Source organism: Rhinolophus hipposideros, assembly GCF_964194185.1.
Source record: "Rhinolophus hipposideros genome assembly, chromosome: 12".
Classification (NCBI taxonomy): domain Eukaryota; kingdom Metazoa; phylum Chordata; class Mammalia; order Chiroptera; family Rhinolophidae; genus Rhinolophus; species Rhinolophus hipposideros.
Window position 1 is genome coordinate 66,803,403 of NC_138058.1, and position 17,078 is coordinate 66,820,480.

The 17,078-nt window shown below is 47.8% G+C and overlaps 1 protein-coding gene and 1 pseudogene across 2 annotated transcripts in view; both read right to left on the reverse strand.

The window, feature by feature from the left end:
- VSNL1 (visinin like 1) overlaps nucleotides 1-17,078 on the reverse strand; it is an 85,693-nt gene that overhangs the window by 16,642 nt on the left and 51,973 nt on the right. The window lies entirely within an intron of this gene.
- LOC308505812 (large ribosomal subunit protein eL36-like) lies at nucleotides 16,055-16,374 on the reverse strand (annotated as a pseudogene). The gene has a single exon. The product of its transcript is annotated as a large ribosomal subunit protein eL36-like (transcript).

The following is a 17,078-nucleotide window of genomic DNA, read 5'->3' on the forward strand; positions in this document are numbered from 1 at the left end:
ATCCACTGTGCAGACAACACAAGGCACTCTCCCTGCGCTGAGGGTCTCCACTGCGAGCTTAGCGCCATGCCTGGCACAGTTCCTGCTCTCACTGGTGGGAGCCAGAGCTCAGCTTCTGTGCAAGAGAATCTCCTGGGGGTCTTGTTACAATGCAGACTCTGATTCCGCAGGTTTGCGATGGGGCCGTGAGGTCTCTGACCTCCCCGTAAGGATGCAGAAGCCGCTGGTCCAGAGATCACAGTGCGGGAGGCAGCAGTGTGGATCCTGGGCACCCGGCACTGGAAGGAGGATGTCCGGGCAGGCCTGGAGAGCTCAGGGGAGGCCTGCTGGAGCACGGGGGTGCTCCAGTGGGGTCCTGGAGGGAGCAGGAGGTCAGGAAGAACTGTGCATTTGCGGGGCGTTGGGGGCAGCCGACACAAGGTGGTGTGGGCAACAGAAACCAAGGGCCAGATGGGGAGAAGCCATGTGTCTGCTGAGCCTGCCTAGGGTGATGCTGCCTAGGGGTGGGGGGCAGAGGACCGGAGGATGGAGGGGGGCTGGGCTGGGGCTGAGGAGACTCAGCTGGCGGTTTATACACCGGGTGAGGTGGCAGTCCTGACTCCTGACAGGGAAGCAGTCCTCTCACATCTCCATATTTATGTGTCTTCATGGAAAGCAGAAAGCGGAGAGCAGCTTGGAGAGAGGCTCCCCCGGCTCCCCTCTGCCAGGCTCATGAATAAGGCAGAGCCTTTCCCAGAGCAGAGGGGACAGGAGGCCACGGCTGGGCAGCAGGTGCAGGAAAAGAACTGGGCAGCCAGCCCTCAGCAGGGGCGTGGGTCTGGGGTCTGGGGTCTGGGCGGGGGCTCTACCGGTGACACCTGGAGCATCAGAATCATGTTTGCGCTCCATGCCTCAGTTTCCCTGCCTATAAGGAGATTAAACAGAATGGCCGCTCATCCCAGGTCTCACTGTCTGTGGTTCTACCACAAAGAAAGGCAGATGCTTTGTGACAGCTGAGAACACTGTCCACATGCAATGTCGATTATGAGCCTGACAGGAGCCGTCCCCTCCGCTCTGGGAAAGGCCTGGAGGACTCTCCTCAGGGAGACTCAGCTGCCTCATTCATGAGCCTGGCGGAGGGGATCCTGGGGAGCTTGTCTCCAGGCTGCTCTCCACTTTCAGCTTTCCACTCAGAGAGATACGTATGAAGATGTGAAAGCCTGGGCAATATAAGACAGTGTGAGCCACAAACACAAGCGACACAGTCATTGGAAATTTTCTAGTGACAGTATTTTAAAAAGGTAAAAAATCAAGTGAAATTTGTTTTCACTATGTATTTAATTAACCCCCTATATTCAAAACACATCACATTCGATCATGTCACATGTAATGAATATTAGTTATTAATGAAATATGTTACCTTTTTTTTTGGACTAAATCTTTGAAATCGGTGTGTGTACCATGCTGCTGGCACAACTCATTTCCCACCAGCGACACTCTGAGTGCTTGTGGCCCGTGGCTATCGGAGCTTGCAGCTCTGGATAGTGTGTCCAATGCAAAAGAATGTGTTTTAATCACCCCACTTCTAGAAATACTGGTTATTGCTATCAGTGGACTTCAGGAACATGTACATGTCACAGTGCAAGCGTCCACTGTGGGTTAGGGAAGCAGGGGTTTGTGTGTTAAGCAGGAAAGCTGTGAGTCTCTGAGAAAAGGCCATAACCTCTCAGGCCTAGACACCAGTTTCTCTTCCTGCCTTCAGACACTCCAGGCTTGTAGGCCAGTGAGTGGCCAGACAGTCTGGGCCTTCTGCTTGTGTGTGGAGGTTGGAACAGGTGCGAGGATCCATGTTTCCATTCCAAATCCAGATACCTAATGCCCTCATGTCTGGGTAACACCTTCCATTTCCCCCAAACCCTGGCCTGTGTTTCCCCAGGTTCCATATACCAGGGACCACAGCGTTCACACTGGCTTTACACAATACTTCTATTTCAGAAATGTCGCTCTGGGGAGGAGTTCTCTCCAGCAAATCCTGATTACGCCCCCGCCCCTCCTCCAGCCCCTGTCGAGAAAGCAGTATTTATTTATTTTTTTCCTTCTCTGAGTAGGAACAGGGGACACAGCTTGACTCTCTGCAGCTGCAGTGACTGCGTCAGATGCCAGCTCCACTTCTGAAATGGCCATGTGACCTTGAGCAGGGCACTTTGTTTCTGTGCCTCAGTTTCCCCTGGGTGTGAAAAGACCAGCCCGTGAGTGGTTAATGCAATAAGCATTTTGTACAGTGCCAAGTACATAGAAGATGCTAGAACAAAAATTTTTTAAAGTAGCTTTTATCACTTTCTCTTGCCCTCAGGACCATGGATGTCTGTTTTGGAGCCCACATTACAATTCGTGCCATCTCTAAGAAGGTACTTCTGTCCCAGAGAAGTGTAATTGGCCACACATTGAATCACATCCATACTCTAGATGTTCTTTTAAGTCTTTCTACCTGTTTTTACTTAATTCTTACAACAGTCCTATCGGGTCAGGCTCATAGATGAGGAAACGGAGGCACAGAGAGGTAAAGTAAGTTTCTCAAGGTCACACAGTAAATGGCTGAGCTGAGATGTGAACCTGGGAAATCTACCCGTAGTGCCCTCACTGTTATGCCAGAGGCAAGACTCCCAGGGGAAGGGATTTTGGACCTTAAACTCCAAAGACAAGGACGGCAAACCTGGGTAGAAGCTTTTAGGGCAGCCATAAGGATGACCTGAACCCAGATCCTGCCACGGGAACTCCGATCAGGAGATATTTGCGATTTTTCACATGTTGCCTGCCACCTGTTTCCAGCCATCCTGACAGGGCCCTCGCGGCCCACAGCTTTCGGTCTACTTTCCGGAGCGTCACTCCCAGCAGGCCTCTGAGGTTCCTGGCACCAGAGCCCTGACTATAGTCCCCGGAGGGTCCTTCTGGAGGCGGCGCACCAGGCTCTGCAGCTCGAGTCCTGCCTGTGGACCCTCTTCTCCTCCCGTGGGGCCCCTGCGGTTGCAGCAGCCGGAGAGGCACTTAATTCCCAGCTCGGCCCCACAGGCTGTTGCTAAGTAGCTGGTGTACGCGGAGAGATGTGGAAGAAAACCCTCATGGTGACAAACACAAACCCTCATGTGCCCAGAGCTGCGTGCACAGGCGTGTGTGTGTGTGGGAGCTGGGGCTGAGCCTCCCTCCCGCCCTCCCAGGCCCGGCTCCAGCTGGAGCTGGCTTCCCCCTGCAGCGGACCCGGGACCGCGGAACAGACGGAAGCACAGAGGGAGAGAAAGGATGCCGCGCGACTCAGAGCAGGGAGGTAACCGTCTTCTCTCCTTTGGTATTTGTGCTCCCAGATAAACCAAAACAAACGCACAGAAGCACCTGTCTTCCTCCTCTCCCAGCTCCTACCTGAGAACCTCATTCTTGCTCGGTTGATAACAATTTCCATGCAGAGGGGAAGTGAGGGTGTGAGGGAGACAAAGGGGGCCCTAGTAAGTCTTTGCCTGGGACCCATTTTTCCCCATGTATGCACTGCAGGCGCCTTCCCTGGCCGGGGCAACGCCACGCGCCACCATGCTCTGTGGCTCTTCCTCCAGAGCATGTGTTGAGAAGCCCCAACTGCAAAGGCTGGGAGAGAAGACCCAGAAGCCGGAGTGCCCTCCCTCCCGGTCACCTGCAATACAAAGCTGGCCTCTCGTCTTGCCAGGACCCTTTACATAATCTGTGGGACCCAGTACAAAATGAAAATGGGGGCCCTTGTTAAAAAATTATCAAGAATTTCAAGATGGCAACAGCAGTGTTACACCAAGTGCCAGGTCCTCCTAAGAGGCTTGTCCCCACACTGCTGACAGAAGGAGCTGGCACATGTGCAGATCTAATTCTTCACTTGTTTACTGAAAGCTCTTTGATGGCCTCCCCACCACGCCTCCCACAACCCAGGATTAAAGTCACCCTGCTTAGCCCAGTCACACAAGCCCCTTCTGGACCTGCAAATCTTTCCAGCTTCATTTCCCAGCCCATGGCTCTGCACTCCCATGCCTGTACTGATCTACTGCAAATCCTTCCAAAGCACTTTTCAGGCTTTGCCCACACTTTTCTCTCTCGCTCCTTGCTACTTCCCATTAGGCCTTTGTCACCTCCTCTGAGCTGTCTTCCTAGACTGCTCTATCCCTTCAACACTAGAGCCCACACTCTCCCACACCTAAGCTTCTCCTCTGAGTGATGACACAGCCCTGCCTGCATGGAAGTGTTCAGGACACTTCCCTCTCATCACCGTATTTGAACAGTTCATATGCCTGCCTCCAACTCTGCTATGAGGTCCTTGAAAGAAGGGTTATGCCCGACTCATTTATGTAGCCCTATCTCCGAGAGTACAGTGGGTATTCAACCAACGGCTCTTGATCACTTCCATCTGTCATATACAGTTCTTTTCTTATTTTATATTAAATTAATAAAGAGATTCTTTTACACGTTGATTTCTACATTTCTTTCATAATTCTTCTCCAAAGAGCAATCAGTTTGATGTATAACTGAAGGAAATTCAGCGCTCACATTTTGTAAAAATCACTTTTCATTGAATGAAAATAGCAATTTTTTTTTCTGACTATAAAGACAAAACCCATTTATAAAGAAAAAAATTTAAAACAATTAAGGAATAATTCTCCCCAAACCTACTACTTAGAGAGAGCCATTGTTAATAGTAACATTGTTCATTCATTGATTCCACAAGTATTTATTGAACATTGACTGTGTTTCCTGAATTGGGGGGACAGCAGTAATGCATACCCACAAAAAGCCTTTCCTTCATTCTAGTCATTGATTTTGTATGTGCCCACATTTCATCGCGCACACACATGTACACACACAGGCACGTATATTTGCAATTTCTAACTAGATTTATTCATTTAGTGATAGGTCATCTTTTCTTGCCACCAGCTTTAAATGTATGACCCTCTTTTTAATAGCTGATATGTTCCATACTTTATGTAATCAAATCTTAACTCTCAATTATTTAAAACTTCACTGTTATCAACACCTTAGTGAAATTATTTGTTTATTCCCATAATTATTTTGGTTATCTCCCAAGGTAGATTGGTGGTGAAGAGTATACACATTTTAATTTTGAAGCATATCGCCAAATGACACCAATAGTTAATCAGTGCTCATTTGCCCTGCAACGTTGACAACGTTGGGTGTGAATACTTTCCCTCCTTTTATACAAGAAAGATGACATCACAATATTATCCAAGCAGTTTTGCATTGCTCTGACTTTTAGTGAGGTTGAATATCTTTTGTATTTCTTTTGGGAAAATCATAAGTCAGCTTGATTGTAATTGTGTTTTTCTTTTCTGTTCTTTTTTTTTTTTCTGTACAGAGCTTTGAACTTTTAGGTAAAGCCCATCAGTATTTTTCCAAATGGCTTCTGGTTCTGGTGTCATACTGTTGAAAGGCCTTCCCCAAACTGAGATTCAAACTATTCCCCTATTCTCTGTCTCTGTCTGTGTCTCTCTCTCTCTCTCTCTCTCTCTCTCTCTCTCTCTCTCTCTCTCTCTCATTTACCTTTGAATATTCACATGTATTCTGAGAATATAATGGCTAGACAACTGATACACGATTTAATGAAGATCCTTTTTTTTTCCTTACTGGTTTGAAATGCCACATTTACGCCGTGTACTGGGGACCTATGTTTAAACTTGTTATTCTCTTTCTTTGGCTGTCAGTCTATTCCTCTGTCAATACCAGAGTGCCTTAATTACTGCAAGTTTATAATATATTTGAATATGTGGCAAGCATCCCATCTTCTTCTTTTGATTATTATTGAAAATACATTCTCCCAAAGGAACTTCAAAATCATTAAGTCAAGTTGCAAACCAACTAAACCCAGTGAGATCTTGATAGAGATTGCTTTGAGCTGCTCCATTCATTTAGGCAGAACTGCATCTCTGTAATACTGAGTCATCCTATCCAAGAACTAGGAGCGTCCATTTGCTTATTTCTGTTTTATTTCTGGAAGCTGATCAGGCTTCCAGAGTGGGAACAGCCATCTCCCTTTCTCATGGAGCTCAGAGCCTTGAAGCTCTGGATGGAGGCTTTGTGCTCTCACAATGGCCCAAGAGAGACTCTGGGTTGGAACTCCCAGTGGTCATTGTGACCCACTGCCAGGTAAGCCACATTTGCTGGACTCAGAGGGGCTGACACAAAGAAAGGATTTAGGAAAATCCTGCTCCAGAAGTCAATGTGTCTTTCTCTGGAGAAATTGCCACAGCCTAGGTCTCAGTAGGGATGGCCAGCAAGTCCTTTCCTGAGTGAAGTGACAGGTGGTTAATGTGGGCACACCTCCTAGAGTGGGTGCATTATGTAAGTTTCTCTTGTGTCTCCTCACCAACCCTGGAGTCCTGGTGTGGTCCCTGAGGCAGGGAAGGAGTTGGGAGTTCACTGACCTGCCCCAGGCAGGGTAGTTGGTGCTCTGGGATTGGCTCCTACACCTGTTTGCCTCCAAGCCTTTCCTTAAACCACCCTGAGCACCAGGGACTTAAGAACAGCCTGAAAACCCAGACTGGGGGTGAGTGGAGATTGAGGGGAGACAGGTCAGGAACTGCAGTCTGGGAGCCCAGAAAGGGGTCAGGGGAACAGATTCCCGAGGGAAAGGCAGAGACAGGACATGGGATGGGGTTCCGAAGCTTTGCCTGGCTGAGCCCTGCATTGAAGGCAGGCATTCTCTTTGTCTAGCAGAAGCCAGGAGTTTGGAAGTTCAGACAAGAAAGAGTTGAGACTCTGTGATGTGGGGGAGGCAGGATCAAAACAGATGGGACACAGGAGTGAATGAGGATATGGGGGGGGGGAGAGAGACAGAGAGAGAGAGAGAGACCCTCCAGCGCCTAAATGCAGGTGGCAGAGAGCAGGCTCCTGAGCCCCCGTTCCACACGTACACTGGCGGGCTGCAGACTTGGCAAGAGGCAGAGCGCCCTGTTCAGGTCAAAGTCCAGCTGCCAGGACCCAGTGCCCTCCCTGGCTGACCCTCCTAAGCTCAAGGACCTTGGATAAAGGAAGCAAGACCTCCTGACACCCTCGTGCTGGATATCCTGCTGGAGGTGCTGCGAGACTTGGAGGTCTTTTTTTAATTCTTTAAAAGTATTCCAACAAAGTGGACCCCTCATCCAGACACCTAGATTCCTGCAGTCTTCACAAATCTCTTTTCTCCCTGGAACAATTACTTCCCCACACCTCCTGCCTTTCATCACCATCCAGGGCACTGATAGTGGTGTTTCTAAAGCACACGTTTCACAATGTCACTTTTCTCCTTAACAACTTTCTTATCCTGTCTTGTCCAGAGAAACAGTGTCAACTCTGGGCCTTCAAAATGGGGTACTGATCTCTTAGCACACTCTTCCTCTGGTGTCCGTGAGACACCAGACACACTAAATTACTTGTTTTTATTCAAATTCTCCACATGCGTCCGGTGCTAGGTTAACTTAACAAGCGTTCGATATCCAGTATGTGTCAGACATGGTACTGGCTGCCGGTCAATGCAGAGTTAGAGAAGAGGCAGCTGCTGTCCTCCACAGCTCACAGTCTGTCAGGCCTTTTCTTACTCAGGCTAGAACCTCTGTCCTGGATTTGTGTGTTTTTTTACTTTTTAGGTATCTTTCTCTTAGGGTACATCTCCTATGGTGTCTTATTTTACAACTATGTGTGTGTGTGTGTGTGTGTGCCCTGATAGGCTCAGGTATACGCCCCAGGGGAAAAGGCCATCTCTTGTGTGTCTCTGACCCTCAAAGCACAGAGCAGGGCACAGGGAGGTGCCTCATGGAAAGAAGGAATAACTGAGTCAGCCCTAGGAGCAATTACAGGCTTGTATGTGTGTAAGGATATCTGAGTGCGTGACGTGTCCTTCTGTGATCTCCTGAGGGACACTGAGGTAGCCATAAGCAGTGGTGGAGTGGAAGGGGGCCAAGTGTGGAGTCGCACGGGCCTGGGTTTGCATTCTGTCCATGAAGCTGTTTGGGTACAGTGTCGATGCAATGAAATGAGCTCTGGGACAGGCCAGGAATAGTAGTAGCCCTTGGACAAAACAGCCCTTTGCTGCTGCTAGAAGTCCTCCTCAGGGCTGACCCCATCCTGAGTCTCGGTAGCAGGCAGGTCGGACCAGCAGGCCTTGGCAATGCGCAGACCTAATGGGAGTGGGGCTGGCCTACAAGCGCCCTAATTCTTCCTGGTGTGAATAAATTCATGAATCGTCCCAGTGCCTCTTCTGAGAATCCCAGTGAAGCTTCCAGCCAGTGATAGGTTTTTCCTGGTGTCCTGGAATTATGGCCAATGCCCACAACTGGGAATCAGAGATGCTAAGAGCACCCCTCACTCTAACTTTGGAGAGCTGCTGGCAGCTGGAGTCAGCCATACGCTGGTGGAATTTACTAAAAGGTGCCAATTCAAGAACGAGTCCTGCATCCAACCACCCACCACCACCAAACAGACAATCAACTAACTTCCCTTTCCTGAGAGCTTCTTTATTATTTGAGTTTTAAAAAATTAACTCTTTAATTTATCTGGAATTTTGTGTCAGCACGAAGGAGAGGATCTGAATTTATTTTCCATTCTCTCCTCACGAAACAACCAACCAGATATCCAGCAGTCATTATTCTACGATGGCATCAGATCACATACTGCATCTTAGATGTGGGAAGGTGGTTTCGGACCTCATTGTTTGTGCCAGTTTTATGTTGTGGCACCAGTTCTGTGAGTTTTCATTACCGAAGTTATAAAACACGTTTTCATAGCTGACAGAACAACTATCCCATTTATCAAAAAGTCAGCTGCTCTCAATATTTATTCTTTCAAGTGGACCTCAGAAGAACCTAAAATTGACAATTGTATTACACCAAAAATTAATTACAGAATAATTGATATCTTTATAACACCCGTAGGTGATTTGTTTATCCAGGAATATCGTATTTCTCCCCATTTACTTAAGTCTTTTTTTTATGTCCTTCAAAGTGTTCTGTGTACAAGTCCCACACTTTTTTTCTAAAGGTTGCTTCTACATATTTTATTTTACTGCTGTTATAAGTGTTATCTTTTTCTAACGTTTTCTGATTTGCTATGGATCATATCTAGGAAAACCGACTGTTATATACTTAACTTATACTTAGCCATTTAAAATTAATCATTATTAATCTATTTTTTCTGTTGGTTCTCATGGAACTGTGGGAGGCTATGTGGTCCCAAAATAATGGTAAATATATCTCTTAATTTCTGATGCTAGTGCCGATTTCCTATCTTATTGGATAAAGGAGAATTTTCTGCAACAAAATTAAGTACAATGGTCAACGATCAAGTATGTCCCTTCTTCAGTCTTGATTTTGATAGACGTTTATTGTTAAACCTACACCAATGTAGGCTGAAGCTAAATCTTCCTCAAATGAAAAGAATTTCCCTCCATTATTAGATACTAAAGTTCCTCCCCCCCCCCGTTTTTGGGGGTGCTGTTATTTTTAAATGCATCTATCTAAATGATTATATGTTTTTAAAAAATACTGGTATAATTATAAAGTATTTATAGTTTTCCTAATGCTAAACGACCCTTAACATTCTGGGGGGAAAATCATACTTGACTGTGGTCAATGATTGCTTTAATATGCTTTAAACATAGATTACTAGGATTCATTAAGGAGTTTTCTATCTGTGTCTAGAGGGAAGATTGGTGCTAGATTAAAAGAGGAGCTGGAAGAAGACTGACTACTATGCTTCTGGGTATGATTTCTGTGATGGATGGGGGGAAGGAGAAGGCAAGAAAGGATCCAGAAGAATTGGGGAGAAAGAATGAAGATAGGAGGCAAACTTCACCTGTTTGGGTCATCTTCTCGCATTGTGACTTTTCCCAGTCTTCCCAGCTGTCCTGAAAAATCCAGTGTAAAAATCAGTAGCTTCTGCAGAAACTGCTGATTTTTACTAGGTTGGCTGTGAAGTGAGATTCCCTACGTGAGATGCTGGCTATTGTTTTAAGATCTCTATCCTTTATAATTTTCATGTTAACTTGCCTTATTCTACTTATTAGCATTTGATTACACAAATATTCTCTTATGGCTTTATTATGTTTATATGTGAGACAATTATAATTGCATTCCTTAGAAATAATGTAGCATTCAAATGAGCCTTCCCCAGTGAGTTTAAATACAGATGTTTCACTCTACCTTTTTTTATCAATTTATCGTGGGTTAGTCTGTGTTTTCTTTCTTTTTTTTTTTTTCCATACAAGCAAGAAAAGATTGTGATCTTTGCTTTTTTTTTTTTTTTTTTACTATACACCTTTGATTTCTGAGGCTTGGAATCTATTTGTAATGTCACTAGATCAAAGGCAACAATGGGTGTGAAAATGTTTTTTCTCTAAAGATAATATTATGACTAGCATATTGCTCACCCACCCGCCCATTCTTCCAGGGGAGCAGAGATGACTGCATTCTGTGGTGGCCCCTGGGTTTTAATTAGAGGCTTGGTTTGTGGGCGAGGAATCCTAGGCCAGTGCGAGAGCCAGTCCTCCATCCTGAAAGCCTTCCATGGGAGGCAATCCACTGGGGGCTCAGCTGATCTTCCCGGAGGGAGGAGGCGGGGCCACTCCCATCTCCCACCTGGAACACCTGGCAAGTACCACTGGCCTTGCTGCCTCAAGCTTGACTCTCATTTTGCCAATCCATTGTCCGTACTGCTGCCAGAACAAACTACTTGAAAAGGGGCCCTGTTGACCTCTCCAGGGTTTATCTCATTCATACAGCGGTGCCCTGCCTGCCTAATCGATACTTTATCTCTAGCAAAATGAACTTTTGTACTTGCCAGTGTACCTCCCAATGTATGACAGGTAGTTTCTCACCCCCACGTTTTCCCCATGGAAAGAAAGGTTAGCTTGTCCTCTCACATGGATACTTGGAGAGCTGCCACTCTGACACTTCCCTACCCCTTGGCATTTTCTTATACAGCCTCTAGGACTCAGCTCACGTAGAAAGCATGAACTCAAAACAAGGTTGAGTGTCCCATCCTACCTTCATGCCTGTTAACACCGTAACCTGGACTCTGTGGCACTAACCACACTATTGTAATCACTCAGAATAGCCCTGTAATACCCCGGGGATCTTGAGAGTAGGGGCTGCATCTATTTTTTTTTTTTTTTTTTTTTAAGATTGACACTAACTCACCTTCGAATCTCTGGTATGTAGGACAGTTTCTGGTCATAGTAGGTGCCCAATAAATCTTTAGTCAATCAATAAATGAGTTACCCTCATTTTTTAGGTGAGGGGAGTGTGGGGACAGAGCCAGGAGTGCAGTTTCCAGGCTCTCGGCCTCACGTGGAAAGGTGCTGACTCAGGTAGTAAATGGCCATCAACTGTGATTGGATGGCCATCAGCTGTGGCTAGTTGGCTGTCAGCTATAACCAGTGAGCCATTGGCCACTAATATAACTGCCGTGGCTACGCTAGCAGCAAACGAGGGGCTAGCGAGAAGATGGTGGCTGGCAAGCGTGGATTGTAGTTAGCAAGGGGTTGGGTGGTTGGCACAGAAGTGGACGGCAGGTCGCGGATCGTGTGGCTCTTGCTTCCTGTGTCTCCAACCCAGCCGCCAGCGAGACTATAGTGGCATGACTCCCCTACCTATGGCTCTGTGGGTGTTCCTTTTTGGCCTCACCATATCCTGCGTTCTTACGTGGGGAGCAGGACTAGAGACCCCACATGACACCCTGCATGATAAATGGCGCAGCGAGCAGGGTACAGTGCCGGCCAAAGCTTTCCAAAGGGCGGTGGAGCAGTTTGTGCGTATGAACACTCAGTCTCAGGAAGACCAGGAGGAGCAGCTACGGGAGAGCTGGACCCCGTGGAGGGGTGGGAAGACGTGGACGGTTCCCTAACCAGCATAGGCCGGAGAAAGTGAAAGTCATTGTGGCCCTGTGAGCTGGGAAGTGCTTGCTGAGGCCGGATGCGGGACTTGTAGTCCCAGGAGAAAATGCTTGCTGAGTCCTCAGTGGAGAATGCAGTCAAGGTCGTCCCTCACCCGCAGGACAGCCCTAGCAAATGACTATGGACTCTGGGGAATTGCCTTCCATCCCTGATTTGATGGACAGCTTGACTGTTTGCTTGGGAATGTACCACCCGGTAGTGGAACTGGCGGATGTTTGCTTCCTGTGTCTTGACCGGCCGCCATCGAGAATATGTAAGTACCTTGGCTGTGAACAGCTGTTGTTCCAGCATGGTGCCCTGAGAGGCCCAGAGAGAGTGGCAGTGCTCTGAGAGTCCTGGATGTGTCCAGGAAGTCTGGCTGTGCCCAGAGAGGGTGGCAGTGCCCTGAGAGGCCCTGGCTGTGCCTGGGGAGACTGGTGGTACCCTAAGAAGCCCAGGAAGTCTGGCTGTGCCCAGAAGCATTGGTGGTGCCCTGAGAAACCCTGGCTGTGCCCAGAGAGCCTGGCTGTGTTCTGGATAATGCATTCACCTCCAGGATCTGCGCACAGGGCCCCTTGCGGAAGACGCTTGTCGCGCAGATTGTGAGGCGAGACCCTATAGTGGTGGAGTGTGGGCACAGACCCAGGAATGCAGTTTCGAGGCTCTCGGCCTTACGTAGAAAGGTGCTGACTCAGGTAGTAAGTGGCCATCAACTGTGATTGCATGGCCATCAGCTGTGGCCACTAATATAACTGCTGTGGCTACGCTAGCAGAAAATGGGGGGCTAGCAAGAAGATGGTGGCTGAGCTAGCAAGAGCAGATTGCAGTTAGCAAGTGAGGTTGGTTGGAAGAGAGAAGTGGATGGCAGGTTGCAGATAGTGTGGCTCCTGCTTCCTGTGTCTCCAGCCCAGCCACCAGCGAGACTATAGTGGTATGACTCCCCTACCCATGGCTCTGTAGGTGTTCCTTTTTGGCCTCACCATATCCTGTGTTCTTATATGAGGAGCGGGAGCTGAGATCCTGCATGCCACCCTGCACTACGGGGAGGCTGTAAAAAGAGCACAGGGTAAGAGAAAGGACAGTGCGTTCTAATATTGTGACTTGCTGACTCTATTTCCCTGCCTAAAAACAGGCCTTTTCTAAAAAGGCAGATATGAGAAAATCTATGTGACTGAGGGCATCGAAGTCCAAAATGCCCAGATTTTTCCACCAGGGGAGCCTTAAGAATAGAGAATACCTGGGGCCTCAGCAGACTCTGGAGCTGCTACATTTGAAGTTTTACGTTTACATAAAATTTGCATTATATTCCCTAAAATATCTTCTTTTAAAAATTGAAACATACAAACCAAATGTCCATCGACAGACTAACGGATAACGAAAATGTGGTATATACATCAAATGGAACATTATTCCCCGACGTTACAGCATGGATGGACCCGAAAGTCAGTCACAGAGGAACAAACACTAAAGGATTCCACTTAGATGAGGTATCTACAATAGTCCACCTTATTGTAGCAGAAAGTAGAATGATAGTTGCTAGGGACGTTGGAGGAGCCAACAGGGAGTTGTTTCTCATTGGGTACAAAGGTAGTTCTACTAGAATACCAGAGACGTGCTTGCAACATACATGTGTGATCTACTCACACTCATCAAATTGTGTACATTACATACATCAAATGTATGCAGGTTTTTGTGTATCAAGTATACCTCATTAAAGCTGGAAAAAACTCGAAACCTGTTTATAATACCTACAGTGAACCGCCCTTCAATCTTCAAGTAAAAGTAGCATTCCCGGAAGATGGCTGGTTCTCCTCTGCCTATGTCCACCCAGATCACAGCCATGTGGATAGAGACCACGAAAGAACAGGACACTGATCCTGAATTCAGAGGGATTTGGATCCAATTCCAGTTCTATTACTTATTAGCTGCGCTATTTTAAGCGAATGGCTTAACGTCTTATGGCATGGTTAGTTGATAGTGTCAAAATAGTGTGATGGCAATGTTCCAGGGTCTCGTGAGGGGTCAGTGGGACAGCCTGGGAGAGCATCTGGCCAGGGCGGTCACACAGTGGGTGCTCAGTGCTAGTTCTTCTCCTTCACCCCTGAGCATCGGGTTCTCCCACCCACTCCCAACCTAACGCATTTAGTCACGGGAGAATGACTGCAGGCAGTAGCTGGGAGAATTTAGGGATGACACAATGGAAAGCATTCATGAATACCTGGAGCCATTCCTTCCTCTCTTCCCTCACCTAAACTCACTGGGCCAATTCACCGAGTTTCTCATGGCAATTTCCTCATGTGTCAATTAGAATAATTATACCATCCTTGTAGAACTTTAGTGAGGATTAAATGAGCTACGTGTCTAAACATTTAGCAGCATGTTTATCACATAGTAGTTAATCGGTATGTGGTAAATATTATCATTCTTACAATAATGGGTTATTGAGGACCCGCACTCACAGAGCCTGGTTGTAGGAGGCAGAATAATGCTCCCCCAAAGGTGTCTATATTCTAATTCCCGAAACCTGTGAATATGTTACCTTACATGGCAAGGGGACTTCACAGATATGATTGAGATAAGGATCTTGAGATGAAAACATTACTTCTGGATTATTTAGATGGACCCAATGTAATCATAAGAGTTTTTGAGAGAGTCAGAAAAGGATACGCTGGCCTGTAAGCCAAAGCAGACAGAGATGTAAAGATGTTAGACTGTTGGATTTGAAGATGCAGGAAGGGCCATGGGCCGAGGAATACAGACAGCCCATGGGAGATAGAAAAGGTAAGGGACTGGAATGCCCCCTGGAGCCTCCAGAACGAACACCCCTGCCGATAACCCGATTTTAGCCCAGTCAGACTTCTGACTTCCAGAACTGTACGGTTATAAATTGGTGCTGTTTGAAGCCAGTCTGCAGTAACTTGTTATAGCAGCAGTACGGAAGCCGATACATTAGGTGACTACGGCCTTGCACCCAGACAACAGAATTAACCACCAATTCCTCTGATCTCTAGGTGCTGTGACAATAGCTGGTCCCTCTCACACCTCCCTCACCTGCCCCTCCCCCACATCCCTTTGGCAGGTTCATAACGCAGTCTGAGCAGGTGCTGTCATGCCTGAAATGTGCCACTGGGAACCATAGTTCATCTTCTCTGGACAAAGGTAGAGGCAAAAGTTGCAGGGATATGTGTGTGCCCACATGTGTGTATGTAGATAAAGGCATTTCAAAACTGAAAATAATGCCACATGATGGGGGCCGTATTCTAGCCCTGCTCAACTCCAGAATACCCAACCTGGCAAGCCCAGGATGAGAGGCAGTTGCCATGGAAACAGCATCCCTTGGCTTCTGCTCACTGCCTCCTCAGCACAGCTCTGCCATTGTGCAATCCAGTCACCACGCAGCACTTGGCAGCTCCATACCATGGTATGGTCTGCATACCTTCAGGCCGGGGCACTTCTCCTATTTCCCCTCTTTCTGAATTAACTGTGTGGATTCTAGAAGCCAGGAAACTGGTTTGAGAACTGGGATGAGAGGCTGCAAGCTACGCTGGGCAGAGGACTGGATTTAAGATCTCCTTGTTAGAGTCCTTTCCCTCCTGAGCCCCAGCTTCTACTTTGGTGCTCAGAGGTTTGGCTATGATGACCCCTAAGAGTGTTACTAACCATTGTGACATGAAATTCATGGGGAGATGATACACTTGGACCGAGGAACAAGAGCTAAAGAACGGTCAGGATGGTGGCCATTTCTCTGTGTTCCTGAAAACCAGCCTTCCCCACTGGAGAAAAAACCCCAAGGGGTAGTTGAGTGGCAAAGAAAGCTGCTCCCTGTGTTATTCACGGGGCCCACCTTCCTGAGAGGAGGGTCCCAGTCTATAGGGAATGAGGTAGGGGAATGAGCAGTGAATGCACCCCACTGTGGCCTGTCCATCGGGGGACCTCCTGCTGCTGAGATCTGAGGGCCTTGCTTCCTGTATTATTCCTTAGGGACCACATCAAAGCTCTTCAGCCCTGCTACTGGCCAAGACAGACTCTGGAGCCCAGATAACACAAGGCAGGAGGGACTCCTCAAACCAATCTAATTAACCAGTTAACTATTTTTGTTTTGTTTTCAAGTTTCCAAAAAGGTTTTATTATACACAAAAGGGATGGGGCTCAGTCCTTCTTGGCTGCTGCCTTCCTCATGGCTACAAAGACATTGCTCAGCTCCTCTCTCTTCCTCTTGGCTCAGATGTGTGTCTCCACCCTTTTCTTGACGAACTTCAGGGCCCGCTTGTCCTTAGAGACCTTGAGCAGCTCCATGGCACACCACTCATAGGGGGCCAAACCACACACCTCTCGAATCATGTCCCACATGAACTTGGTATGTTTGGTGAGGCGCCCGCGGCGGCGGCTGTGCCTTGGCTTGCTGTGACGTTCTTCGTCACCTTGTAGCCCTTGTTGAGGCCCACGGCCATGGGGTAGCGCAGAGCCATGGCTGCTGCTCCTCAATGGCTGCCGCGGCTTAAGGCCCAGTTAACTTTTCTAAAGATGCTTAACCGGTTCTTGACCTCCGGGAGCTCTAGTTCAGCAGGAAAGCTAAGACATGCGCACAGTAACGCAATCCAGGGTCTATGCGGGGCTCACATGGCCAAGCTGGCCTGTTTGGAAAGCAAATTAATTTTGCTCCATCAGCTCACACCACCCTCCACTGCACCACCAGCCAGCAACGGGGTGTTTGGAGAAGTCCAGTCTGTCCTTCCCCGTCTTTGTGGGACTTGCCACAGTGCTGCTGAGAGGGTTCAGGGAGCTGGCAGGGAGGATGGGGCAAGGCTGCCCTATGCCATGTCGTAGCACTTCACCGTAAAGAAACGAGTTCATCAATGAAATATGAGAGCTCGACAGGAGTCAAAGAGCTGGCTGCAGGGCCACTGGCGGCCAGAAGCAGTATGTGACCTGCTGGGCTCCACTCTGTGATGATGTTCACAGTGTGTGAGCACCTTGTTCCCTGCACAGTGACCTCCCAGCGAGCGTATCACAGACCAAGAGAACAGCTTGAGTCCAGGGCTGGAGGTGCAGCGTTGAAGAATGTTTGGTGACTGCACTCTGCCCGTGTTAGCGCACGGACTAGTGCACTAAGAAAGTCCCTTGGCATGTAGTGTAAGTCAACCACCTGCTGTCCCTTCCCCAATTTGTTGTT